At 42.5% G+C, this 12584-nt stretch overlaps 1 protein-coding gene across 1 annotated transcript in view; it reads right to left on the minus strand.

Annotated features, from left to right (window-relative positions):
* ATF7 (activating transcription factor 7) overlaps window positions 1-12584 on the minus strand; it is a 125607-nt gene that overhangs the window by 91408 nt on the left and 21615 nt on the right. The window lies entirely within an intron of this gene.

Below are 12584 nucleotides of genomic sequence, written 5' to 3' on the forward strand. Positions count from 1 at the left end.
GTAAGGCTACAACTGGTACATTAGCTAAAGCTGAGCAAAGGCCTCCTGGTGATGGCTTCCATCTACCCACCTAGCAGTAGCTGTTGAGACTAGGAGTATACCACGCTGTGACCTTGGTTCTTCAACGGTACTGACACGCTGTCCAGAGACAACAGTCTCTGTTTTGATTCAACTTCAGTCTGTTTCATCCTATCCAGATCCTCACAGCCACCAGACACTGGATCAAGATGTTGAGAGCATCTCCCATGTGGTATGGGGTAGCAGTGTACAGCTCAGTATCATTAGCATATTCATGATACTATACTCCAAACCAATAAATGACCTCCTGCAGGTTCACACAGATACTAAAAACTTGGGGAAAGAGAACCAATTCCTGCAACATTTCACAGAGAATCTGCCTCAATTCTCTCTCTTGTGCATTGACTAGAACTGTCTAGGAACAGTACTACTTTAAAACCGTGCCTCCAGTCCTCTGCAGGTAGTCCAGAAGGATATCAAGACTGCTGAGAGGTCCAAAAGAACAAGAAAGTGTGCATTTCCCCCACCCAGGTCATTACCAAGTTCATCTATAGGAACAACCAATAATGTCTTTAATTCCATGCCCAGCCTGAATCCTGGTTGAAGAGTCAAAACAGTCTGATTCCTTTAGGGTGTTCCATAGCTGAATATTGACCATAATCTCAATAACCTTTCCCCAGAAGGGCAGTTTAGAGCCTAGGCAGTACTCATCGAATACAGACAGATCCGGACTTCCAGTGGGAATATGGCTGACTGAGCAGCTTTGCTTGCGAGCTCCACAGGCAGAACTGGCATCGTGGTGGTTTTTCTGGGCACAGGCTGGTTTCTCCTGTAGCCCAGAGCATTTCTCTGGATCAAGGAAAATGCTTGGAATTGACCCATTTGTCCTCCAGATGGTGAGTTGCAGCCAGGAGATCATGGACAGTGTGCACGATTGACCGGTAAGACTTCGCCAGGAGGCTAGGATTTCACCATTTCTGAGCCATGCTGCAGCCCTTAAAGGGACAATAAGTCCAGCCACCTCATGTCTAAAGCACCCAATTTATTGTTTTTTCTTTTAACTTTTTGTACCCTAAGAGAGGCTTTTTACAGAAAGAAGTGGACTCTCTTGGTGCTTATCATTATTTCTGGATTTAATTTTTAAAATCTTTTAAAGTTTTGGCTTGTTTTCCCATCTAAAGATTAAGAGGACTGAGAATAAAGAATTGCCTTCCTGCTATTATTTTTGTACTGAATTTGAAGGATTTGGTGCTCTCCTACATGTTGAATTTGCAGGTTTGAGTCTCCAGCTTTCTGTTCACTTGCCCTGGGATCTGTTTGTTAGTATACTTTCTCTTGTTCAATTTCATTTGGAAGCTTCTTATTAACTCATTAACTCCTATAGATGTGAGTCAAGTATCTAGGGGGTGCCATAATCTACTGCCTGAAACATGGAAGATTTCAAAGAGGATTTTTCAGAGTTCTGTTGTGAGCCTGAGCAGACCCTCAAAGAGATCTTTTTGGAGCGCTGTCAAGCTATTCTGCAGACTATTTGGGACACTGGGGAAGATACTATTTCTAAACTGTGTTACCTGGCTGAAGATGTTATGGAAGAAGATGAAGATTTTGGCAAAGATGGAGATTTTTTCTGCTGGCTGTGAGACTGAAGTAATGCCAGGTGAAGACTATGTTTTGGAACTGAAGAGGTTAAAGCGACAGCTTGAGCTGCAGATTACAAAGAGAGCTGTTTTCCTGGGCAAATGTTATGGCTTTCTGGGGGACTGTTATGGGAAAGAAGAGAATCTGCTTTGTGGGAGGTTTTTTTTTTTTAACTGAGAAGTTCAAGTTATTAAGGGAGGCAGTTGGGCTGTTTGATTTTTGTAAGAAAAATGCCATGGATGTAATTGGGAGATAAGTAAATGTCTTAGTATATTCTGAAGTGGGGAAAAAATTTAAGAATGTGTAATTGGATTGATAATGAGGCTATTATTATTTCGATTTTCTTTAATGATTTGGATAAAGATTTATTTGGACTTTTCTTAGGTTTGTTTGATTTGTAAGATTTATATGGTATCTATAAGGTTTAATAAAAATTGCTTGGTTTTTAGGTTTAATAGGATTAAGACTGTAGTATTATTAATTATAAAAGTAAAAAATTTATATTATAATTTGATTTTTATTATAGAGGACAGAAATATATAGAATAGTGGTGGGAAGGAAACAATTAAATACATGTTGTTTTATGGGGGAGGGAAGTAGATTTTTACTGGTCTGGTGAGCGTCCAAGCCACTGTCCTGGATGAAACCCAGAGCATCTAGGAGCACATCAGTAAGATGGCCCCTAAAGATGAGCTGTTGAGAAAATGCCTGAGGCAGCAGCAGACACGGAAGGAAGATCCGTGGAAGTGCCATGGCAAGACAAGAGCCTGCATGGGATGTACCTTCGACAGATAGCTGAGGTGGTTGACATTGCGAAATCCTACCAGTGGCTGGAAAGGGCTGGACTAAAAGACAGCACTGAGGCACTGATCATAGCAGCACAAGAATGGGCACTAAGCACCAGATCCATAGAAGCAGGGGTCTACCAGACTAGACAGGACCCGAGGTGCAGACTGTGCAGAGAGGCCTCAGAGGCAGTCCAACACATAGTGGCAGGGTGTAAGATGCAGGCAGGAACAGCATACACTGAACAGCACAACCAAGTAGCTGGCATTGTGTACAGGAAAATCTGCACAGTGTATGGGCTAGACCCTCCCAAGTCCAGATGGGAGATTCCACAGAAGATCGTGAAGAATGACAGGGCTAAGTTCTTCCAGATCCAGACAGGCAGTCAGGTACTGGCCAATCAACTGGACATCGTGGTAATAGACAAGGACCAGAAGACAGCAGTGGTGATAGATGTAGCAGTGCCAAGTGACAGCAACATCAGGAAGAAGGAGTATGAGAAGCTGGAGAAGTACCAGGGCCTGAAGGAGGAACTAGAGAGGATGTGGAAAGTGAAGGCCAAAGTGGTCCCAGTGGTGGTAGGAGCACTAGGGGCTGTGACTCCCAAGTTGGGAGAGTGGCTCCAACAGATCCCAGGAGCAACATCAGAGCTCTCTGTCCAGAAGAGTGCAGTGCTAGGAACAGCTAAGATACTACGCAGAACCCGCAAACTCCCAGGCCTCTGGTAGAGTACCCTAGGCTGAGGAAGACACATACCACCCATATGGGTGAGAAGGGGGAAAAAATAATAATAAAAAATCTATGGGGAAGGAGCAATTGCAACTTGTGTGTGTGTTAATGGAAGGATTTATAGAAATAATGTGATCTTGGTTTGATATAATGGATTGATTATGGAAATTGCTGTATATTCTTCCTGTCAAAATTCTTTTTTCTTGCGTTTTGCACTTTTTAAAAGTTTTTTTTCTTTTTGTAGTTTTTTGCTTTCTTGTAGTTTTTATCTTTGTTTCAAACTCAGTAAAATTCTTTAAAAAAATACAGAGAGATCCAATAAGGGCCTCTTAAAGAGGGGGTGCATCACAGCTTCTTTGAAGACTACTGGTATCATGCTTTCCTACAATGACGCACTAATTCAAGACAACTGGCCAGAGACAACCAAACGAACACCCTATTCACTTTATCAAAGTTCACAGGCCAGAAGCAATCCTAGATAATGTGGTCAGACACTGCCCAGTCATCACAATGGACTCCATCCATGAGAAGTCAAGATTTTAGTGAATCTGAGTGACTTTATGAGCAATATGCTGTTCCAGCTGACCACAGTAGCTAAGTGGGAGATCTACCACTTCATCTTAGTTATGGGGGCTGGATCTAGATGCAGATAGTGTACAGCTAGATGATGCAGAAGTTTTCTTTGGCAGAGAGCACCCCTGCTTCTGACCTCTCCCTGGGAAGTTAGCAACTGGCACCATATCAGTACTCAAAGGATGATGAATTCAAGGATTTGAACGTGGCATGGGTCAGGGCTTGGTCTATTAGCTGAAAGTTCCATAACAGATAACAGGGGACGGTGGTTGGTCTTAGTAGTGAGGCCCATCCTTAGGAATCTCTTTGTGTGAGGATGGACTGAGAAACACTCATTATATTCCAGTGATAGGACTGAGGAAGGAGCTGATAGTTGTCTATGGAGGATACTTAGTTGTAGCTCCTTGTCAAAGGTCACTTCCAAAGAGAACAGAGCTGGGAGGGAGGCTGATTTTTGTGAGGTTCCCTTCTTTTTGCTACTTGCAGAAACTTTATCATGTATATGTGGGTGGTATAAGGTCTTTGGATGTTGAGATAGTCTGCATGGTTTTGGTATTGTATTAAAGGCTGACAAGATGGCTCCACTCAATTTCCAGGTGAGTAGGTGAATCTAACTGTAGTCTAAATGACTGAATACTTCTTGGATAAGTAGGTCTGGTAATGCTGAAAGATTCCATGGCTGGGATGTCAACAGGTTGAGCAGGATGTCCTGGGTCTATTGTATCAATTCTACTCTTCAGTCTCAGGAACCTGGGGATCCCAGGTAACAGGGGTAAGTGTACAGTAGAACTTTAGGCCAGGTGGTACTGAATACCTTGGTACTGCTCCCTGGGTTGGAAGCATAAGATCTATCACTCCACCTTGTAATCGGTGGGCATTGCTAGGAGGTTTCTTGATTGCCTCCAGAAGAATGAAATCATTTGCCCAAATATTCTGGGATTGAAGTTCCTTTTGCTGGGGTCCAGGACTTCAGAAGTGAATTAATCCTCTGCCATGCTGTAGATTCCTTGGTCTAGAGAAAGGGAGAAGAAGGGTAGGTTGGGGATTGGTGCCTCTCTCTCCTCGCCTCTTTGCCTCCCCTGCAATTTGATTCAGTTGGGAAGCCTCAAAATGGGGGTCCCTGATCTTTCTCCCTCTGTCCTGTTCAGACTATGCAGGTTCTCAACAAATACTCTTTATTAAACAACTATTTACAATAATTAAGTCCTTGATATACGGAGACTTGGTTTAACAAGCCCAACTGGGCCTCAGCAAGGCAGCAGCAAGACTTCTTCACTGGAAGGGTAGGCTGGAGTCAACTGGAACACGGAGGCTGGAGGCAGCAGTTCTCGAACTGGAACAGTACTGGGATGGTACTGGCGCTGGATCACTGGCCCACTGGACCTTGAAGTAGGACTACGAACAGCAGACAGGGATGGACTGAAGACTTGGATCTGGACTTGAACTCGGAGCAAGGCTAGGCTCAGCTGGAGGCTCTGGGCTAGGCTGAATTCTCTGAACTGGAGGCTTGGAAAGAAGGCTTGGAACTAGAGCAAGGCTGGACTCGGCTGGAAGCCCCGGACTCGACTGGGTTCTCTGAACTGGAAACTTGAAGCAAGGCTTGGAACTTGGAACTAGACTGGACTCGGCTGGAAGCCCTGTCCTAGGCTGGTTTCTCTGGGCTGGAGATTGGAGCAAGGCTTGGAACTTGAGACTAGGCTGGACTCGGCTGGAAGCTCCAGACTAAGCTGACACCCAGATCCTGAACAAGAAAGATGTGAAATCCCTAAACACAATGGAGCGTATGAAGCGCGGGTGCGCAGGACTGAGGGCGAACCGTGACACTGGAATGTCGAGGTTTGACCACGTGGCTGAGAAGAATGTGGAGTTTTGAGGCTGGAAGCAAGATGAAGGCTGCTGGGCATGGCTGACGCTGATCCCTCGTTAGTAGCAGAAGTAAGATTCAATTCCTCCTCGGAGTGGAGCAAAGGTGCTCGTTCCTTTTTGGCAACAGACACTGTCTCCGACGCCAGTAAGGACTCTTCTCCTGAAGCTGCAGGCTTGGAGGATCAGTTGTCTCCAGCAGCTCGCTCTTCTCACGGCTGCCTTTTATTCCGTTCTTTGGTGCACTTGGAGTCTCCTGTAGCCAACTGGACTGCTTTCTTCTGTGTGCGTTTTTCAGCTTGTCATTGGCATGCGCTGATTGGTGTATTCAAATCCTCCTCCAAATCTTGCCCAATCAGTGCAGTGGATTCTTCCCGCGCTGCTGACTCAGCCTGGAGTTTTGTTTTCCTGGTTTCGGCCCAGTAAGTTTCTAATTCCTCCTCTGACTCAGAAACAGTTTCACTTTCCGAGTCAGAGGCAGGCTTGGTTCTGACACCCTCCCCCCATGGGGGTAAGTGGACATCAGTGTGGGTCTGTTCTGAAGAGGCTCTGGCCTGACTTAAAATCTTCCCTAGGGATTTCTGGAGAGTAGCAGGCCAGGTCAGGCTTCAGTGAGGGAAAAAAGCATTAAGGTAATCCTTAGCCCTTAAAAGTTTAAAATTCCAGTAAATCAAACACTTGGAGACTATAACACTTCAAACTTTAAAAACTGGGATGAAAAAAATATGTTCCTGAGTTGGAGTGGGGCTCTAGACTTGCTATTGTAAGTAATCACATCTCCTAGAGAACATCCCGCTCATAAGCCATTCGTTTACATGTTCAGGGGAGGATGCAGAAGCTGAAGCAAAGAAGAAACACATACCTTTATTTCATAAGACTTTCATTGGACTGACTTATTTTCCTTTTCTCTTTGATGAAGTAATTTTGCAAGTTATAGCTGAAATAATCATCTCAGGTTTTTCCCATAATTAATTGCATCCTAAAGATGGATCATACACAAAAATCAGCTACACTACCCAAATGTAAGAGCTTACTCTTGCATGTCTTCTGAGAGGGAGGGGAAATCAGCAATAGAAAATATAAAAAGCTTTGGTAGCAAAGTTGATTAGTGAGTACTGGAAGAATTATTGCCAAAAAAAGACCACAAAGTCAAAGGAAGGATGGACAAGGATACTTACAAGAACCATGAGATTTGCAGAACACGCAAAGAAGAAACTACAGTAGCATCCCCACCTCACAGGAGTCAAATAAAAACTGAACACCTTTAAAGGCTCAACACATCTTAATCTATATTTGTCATCCATATGAGAAGAAACATGACCCACTGCCTATTTATATATTTCCTATTTGCACTGAGAATTGTTGTTGCATGTTTTTACAACTGTCTGTGCAAATGTTTGTCATCAATTGGTTGACAAAAATCACTTTTCATCCATCAAAAAATCAGTCAAAAGGATGCATCCCACATATTCAATATACAATGTGATTATTAGTTTATTCATAATATTTATAGTCCACCGAGGACAAGGACTCCTGATTGTTTACGAGTCTGAAAATAAAAACCATTTTAAATCAATAATACATAATTGCATAAATCCTGACATACCCATTAAGGTGACCTTACTGAAAATTCATTAAATTTTTTAAAATTAGTTAAAAGCTTTGAGGAAAAGTTCAGTTCTGTTTGCCTTCCTGTATACCCTTAGAAAGGGCTCCATCCAGATCTCCAGGGATAAACTGTTCCAAAAGGATGGAAAATAAATTAAAAAGTCTGTACTCTTGCCCCACACACCCCAATTTCATGTGAGGTGAAAGACTTGAGACATATACATCAAATGGGTCAGTTCTACCCAAAGGAAATTGTTCTGCAAATACCAAGGTGTTGAACCATGAAACTAACATTTGAATTGTATTCAGAAGCCTCTTCAAAGCCAATGCATTGCTCATAAAATGGATGTTCATATCCACTACCAGGCAGGCAACTGCATTCTGTACCAATTGCAGTTTCTGGGTAGTTCAAAGGAAGCAGGAAATAAGCAAATAAAATAGGAAAATGTCCCTATTGTTTCTTCTCCCCCTCACTCCTTATTACATGTCTAAAAGTTTCAGCCTCAAATAATGTGCAGTCTCAAACAAAACATATTATTGTTATAGTGCTTTTGTCCACATTTCACTACACATATATACGTATATTTATATATATCCTTGGAACAGCATGCAGCATTATATCTAAATACTCTGTTTTGTGTAGTGTTTCAGATTCAAAGCAAAAAAGATGCTTAGGAAAACACAGGGGTGCTCACATAGCACCTGTGACTCCTTAAACCAAGTATATCTTTGAGCAGGATCATGCAGCAGTTGCATAGACCTGGGAAAATGTGTAGATTCTTTAAGGAGTTGCAGACAGGCACAATGTGAACACCTACCAGCAGTCTTTTGGAGGTGTTTAAGATAGTATTTGGCTATAATTAAGTGAAAGTTCTCCTATGTAAGTCTTACTAGCTGGACTCATACAATCTATCCAGCTGTGGACTATGTGGTAAATTAGATTTTGACTATATATGTTGTATGAACTCAATTATTAGAATTTATAATCCAGGTTTTATCAACAATGACAGCTTTATTACAGCCTTAGACAAGAGAAGAAGTGTTATCTTTAAATATTCTGTATGAGCCACAGAAACTGTGGCTTACAGTATTCAGGAAACCAAGCCTAAAACAAACCATGCCATGACTAAGCCCTGTCATTGAATCTAGCTGTTGCAGAGCTTCTGTTCATTAGGTTAGGTTAGGCTTGTACAAGAAACCCAAGATAAAGGGTATCCATCTGAATTAACACAAGAGGATAGCAAATGGCTTCTTCCCTCTAGTCCCAAAATACCCTGGACTGGTTCTGCCCTAGCTTGCAGTATTCTTAAAATACAGTCATTTGTATTTTAAGCCATAAAAAGACCTTTTAAAACATTTTAAAAGTGAGGAAATATAAGGCAAGGAACACTTCTCAAACAACAAAAGAAGTCTTGAAAAATGTTTTGAACGGACATGTGTGTTACCTGTAGCATCTGTCAGAGAGATAAATTACAGTATGCTGCTTTATTATAAGTATGCTGTAAAATATATTTTATAATAATGTATACTGTAAAATCTTCAGCAAAGGATCATTACCTTGCCGTGGTGCTGGAGCTTGAGCACCTCAATGATGCCATGAGCTAAACCGTGAAGGGCCACCCAAGATGGGAAGGTCATGACAGAGAGGTCAGACTAAATGCGATCCCTGGGGAAGGTAATGGCAACCCACCCCAGTATTCTTGCTGTGAAAACTAAATGGATCAGTACAACCAGAGAGATGTCGGTATACCATCGGAAGATGAGACCCCCAGGTCGGAAGATGGTCAAAATGCTACTGGGGAGGAACAGAGGATGAGTTCAACTAGCCCCAGACGTGATGACGCAGCTAGCTCAAAGCTGAAAGGACGGCTAGCGGCTGACGGTTCTGGTGGTGAACGGTGAATCCGATGTCCTAAGGATCAACACACCATTGGAGCCTGGAATGTAAGATCTATGAGCCAGGGCAAATTGGATGTGGTTATTGGTGAGATGTCAAGATTAAAGATAGACATTCTGGGCATCAGTGAACTGAAATGGACTGGAATGGGCCACTTCACATCAAATGACCACCAGATCTACTATTGTGGACAAGAGGACCACAGAAGAAATGGAGTAGCCTTCATAATTAATAATAAAGGGGCTAAAGCAGTGCTTGGATACAATCCAAAGAACAAGGGAATGACCTCAATTCGAATTCAGGGCAAGCCATCTAACATCACAGTGATCCAAATATACGCCCCAACCACAGATGCCGAAGAAGCTGAAGTAGAGCACTTCTATGAGGATCTGCAGCACCTACTGGACAACACGCCTAAAAGAGATGTTATTTTCATCACGGGAGACTGGAATGCTAAGGTGGGCAGTCAGATGACACCTGGAATTACAGGTAAGCATGGCCTGGGAGAACAAAATGAAGCAGGAGATAGGCTGACAGAATTTTCCCAAGACAACTCACTCTGAATAACAAACACTCTCTTCCAACAACCTAAGAGATGGCTTTATACATGGACATCACCAGATGGACAACACCAAAATCAGATTGACTACATCCTTTGCAGCCAAAGGTGGCGGACATTTATACAGTCAGCAAAAACAAGACCTGGAGCTGACTGTAGTTCAGATCATGAACTTCTTAATGCACAATTTAGGATCAGACTAAAGAGATTAGGGAAGACCCACAGATCAGCTAGATATGAGCTCACTAATATTCCTAAGGAATATGCAGTGGAGGTGAAGAATAGATTTAAGGGACTGGACTTAGTAGATAGGGTCCTGGAAGAACTCTGGACAGAAGTTCGCAACATTGTTCAGGAGGCGGCAACAAAATACATCCCAAAGAAAGAGAAAACCAAGAAGGCAAAATGGCTGTCTGCTGAGACACTAGAAGTAGCCCAGGGAAGAAGGAAAGCAAAAGGCAACAGTGATAGGGGGAGATATGCCCATTTATATGCAAAATTCCAGAGGTTAGCCAGAAGAGATAAGGAATTATTTTTAAACAAGCAATGTGCGGAAGTGGAAGAAGACAATAGAATAGGAAGGACAAGAGACCTCTTCCAGAAAATTAGAAACATCGGAGGTAAATTCCAGGCAAAAATGGGTATGATCGAAAATAAAGATGGCAAGGACCTAACAGAAGAAGAAGAGATCAAGAAAAGGTGGCAAGAATATACGGAAGACCTGAATAAGAAGGATAACAATATCGGGGATAGCTTTGACGGTGTGGTCAGTGAGCTAGAGCCAGTCATCCTGAAGAGTGAGGTTGAATGGGCCTTAAGAAGCATTGCTAATAACAAGGCAGCAGGAGATGATGGCATCCCAGCTGAACTGTTCAAAATCTTGCGAGATGATGCTGTCAAGGTAATGCATGCTATATGCCAGCAAATTTGGAAAACACAGGAATGGCCATCAGATTGGAAAAAATCAACTTATATCCCCAAACCAAAAAAGGGAAACACTAAAGAATGTTCAAACTATCAAACAGTGGCACTCATTTCACATGCCAGTAAGGTAATGCTCAAGATCCTGCAAGGTAGACTTCAGCAGTTCATGGAGCAAGAATTGCCAGATGTACAAGCTGGGTTTAGAAAAGGCAGACGAACTAGGGACCAAATTGCCAATATCCACTGGATAATGGAAAAAGCCAGGGAATTTCAGAAAAACATCTATTTCTGTTTTATTGACTATTCTAAAGCCTTTGACTGTGTGGACCATAACAAATTGTGGCAAGTTCTTAGTGGTATGGGGATACCAAGTCATCTTGTATGCCTCCTGAAGAATCTGTATAACGACCAAGTAGCAACAGTAAGAACAGACCACGGAACAATGGACTGGTTTAAGATTGGGAAAGGAGTACAGCAGGGCTGTATACTCTCACCCTACCTATTCAACTTGTACGCAGAACACATCATGCAACATGCTGGGCTTGAGGAATCCAAGGCTGGGGTTAAAATTGCTGGAAGAAACATTAACAATCTCAGATATGCAGATGATACCACTTTGATGGCTGAAAGGGAAGAGGAACTGAGGAGCCTTATGATCAAGGTGAAAGAAGAAAGTGCAAAAGCTGGCTTGCAGCTAAACCTCAAAAAAACCAAGATTATGGCAACCAGATTGATAACTGGCAAATAGAGGGAGAAAATGTAGAAGCAGTGAAAGACTTTGTATTTCTAGGTGCGAAGATTACTGCAGATGCTGACTGCAGTCAGGAAATCAGAAGACGCTTAATCCTTGGAAGAAGAACAATGACAAATCTCGATAAAATAGTTAAGAGCAGAGACATCACACTGACAACAAAGGTCCGCATAGTTAAAGCAATGGTGTTCCCTGTAGTAATATATGGCTGAGAGAGCTGGACCATAAGGAAGGCTGAGAGAAGGAAGATAGATGCTTTGGAACTGTGGTGTTGGAGGAAAATTCTAAGAGTGCCTTGGACTGCAAGAGGATCAAACCAGTCCATACTCCAGGAAATACAGCCAGACTGCTGACTTGAGGGAATGATACTAAAGGCCAAACTGAAATACTTTGACCACATAATGAGAAGACAGGACACCCTGGAGAAGATGCTGATGCTAGGGAGAGTGGAGGGCAAAAGGAAGAGGGGCCGACCAAGGGCAAGGTGGATGGATGATATTCTAGAGGTGATGGACTCATCCCTGGGGGAGCTGGGGGTGTTGATGACTGACAGGAAGCTCTGGCGTGGGCTGTTCTATGAAGTCACGAAGAGTCAGAAGTGACTGAATGAATAAACAACAACATACTGTAAAATATCTTGATTTCCTATTAACCAGTTCACAGGACTGCCAGAAATATGGTCACTTCACAAATTCATGCCAAAATAGCTTTTGCTATTGTTCCCTAGAATATTGGCTTTTCCAAGAAACTAACATGTTAATAAAGCTGTCTAGATATCTTTAAGTAAAGAGCTGTTGCAGTACAGTGGTAAAGGTGTTAGCCTAGGACTAGGGAGACCCAAGATCAAGTCTATCCTCAGCCAAAGTAGTTCACTGGGGGACTTTGGACCGGTCATTCTCTCTCAGCCCAACCTATTAGTTGACTACTTGGAGCTCCTGGAGGAAAGTTGGGATATAAATTAAACAAACAAACAAACAAACAAACATATTGTTGGGCTATGGGACAAGAATAGAAAATACTTCAGAGTAATGTCCTACCAAAATCAACTTCCTTGCCTAAAAAGTAAAGCTGGAAGAAACTGCCTCTTATAGAATTGCTGAAGGGAACTGAATCCATTTAATAAGGATCTTATATCAAGTAAGATACCGAAAATATAAAGGAAAAATGAGCAAGCTCCACTGAAGTCCCTTCAAGGAATTTTTCAGTGCAAATAAACAGTTTTCTTGAGTGGAAAAGGC

Source organism: Candoia aspera, chromosome 2, assembly GCF_035149785.1.
Source record: "Candoia aspera isolate rCanAsp1 chromosome 2, rCanAsp1.hap2, whole genome shotgun sequence".
Classification (NCBI taxonomy): Eukaryota; Metazoa; Chordata; class Lepidosauria; order Squamata; family Boidae; genus Candoia; species Candoia aspera.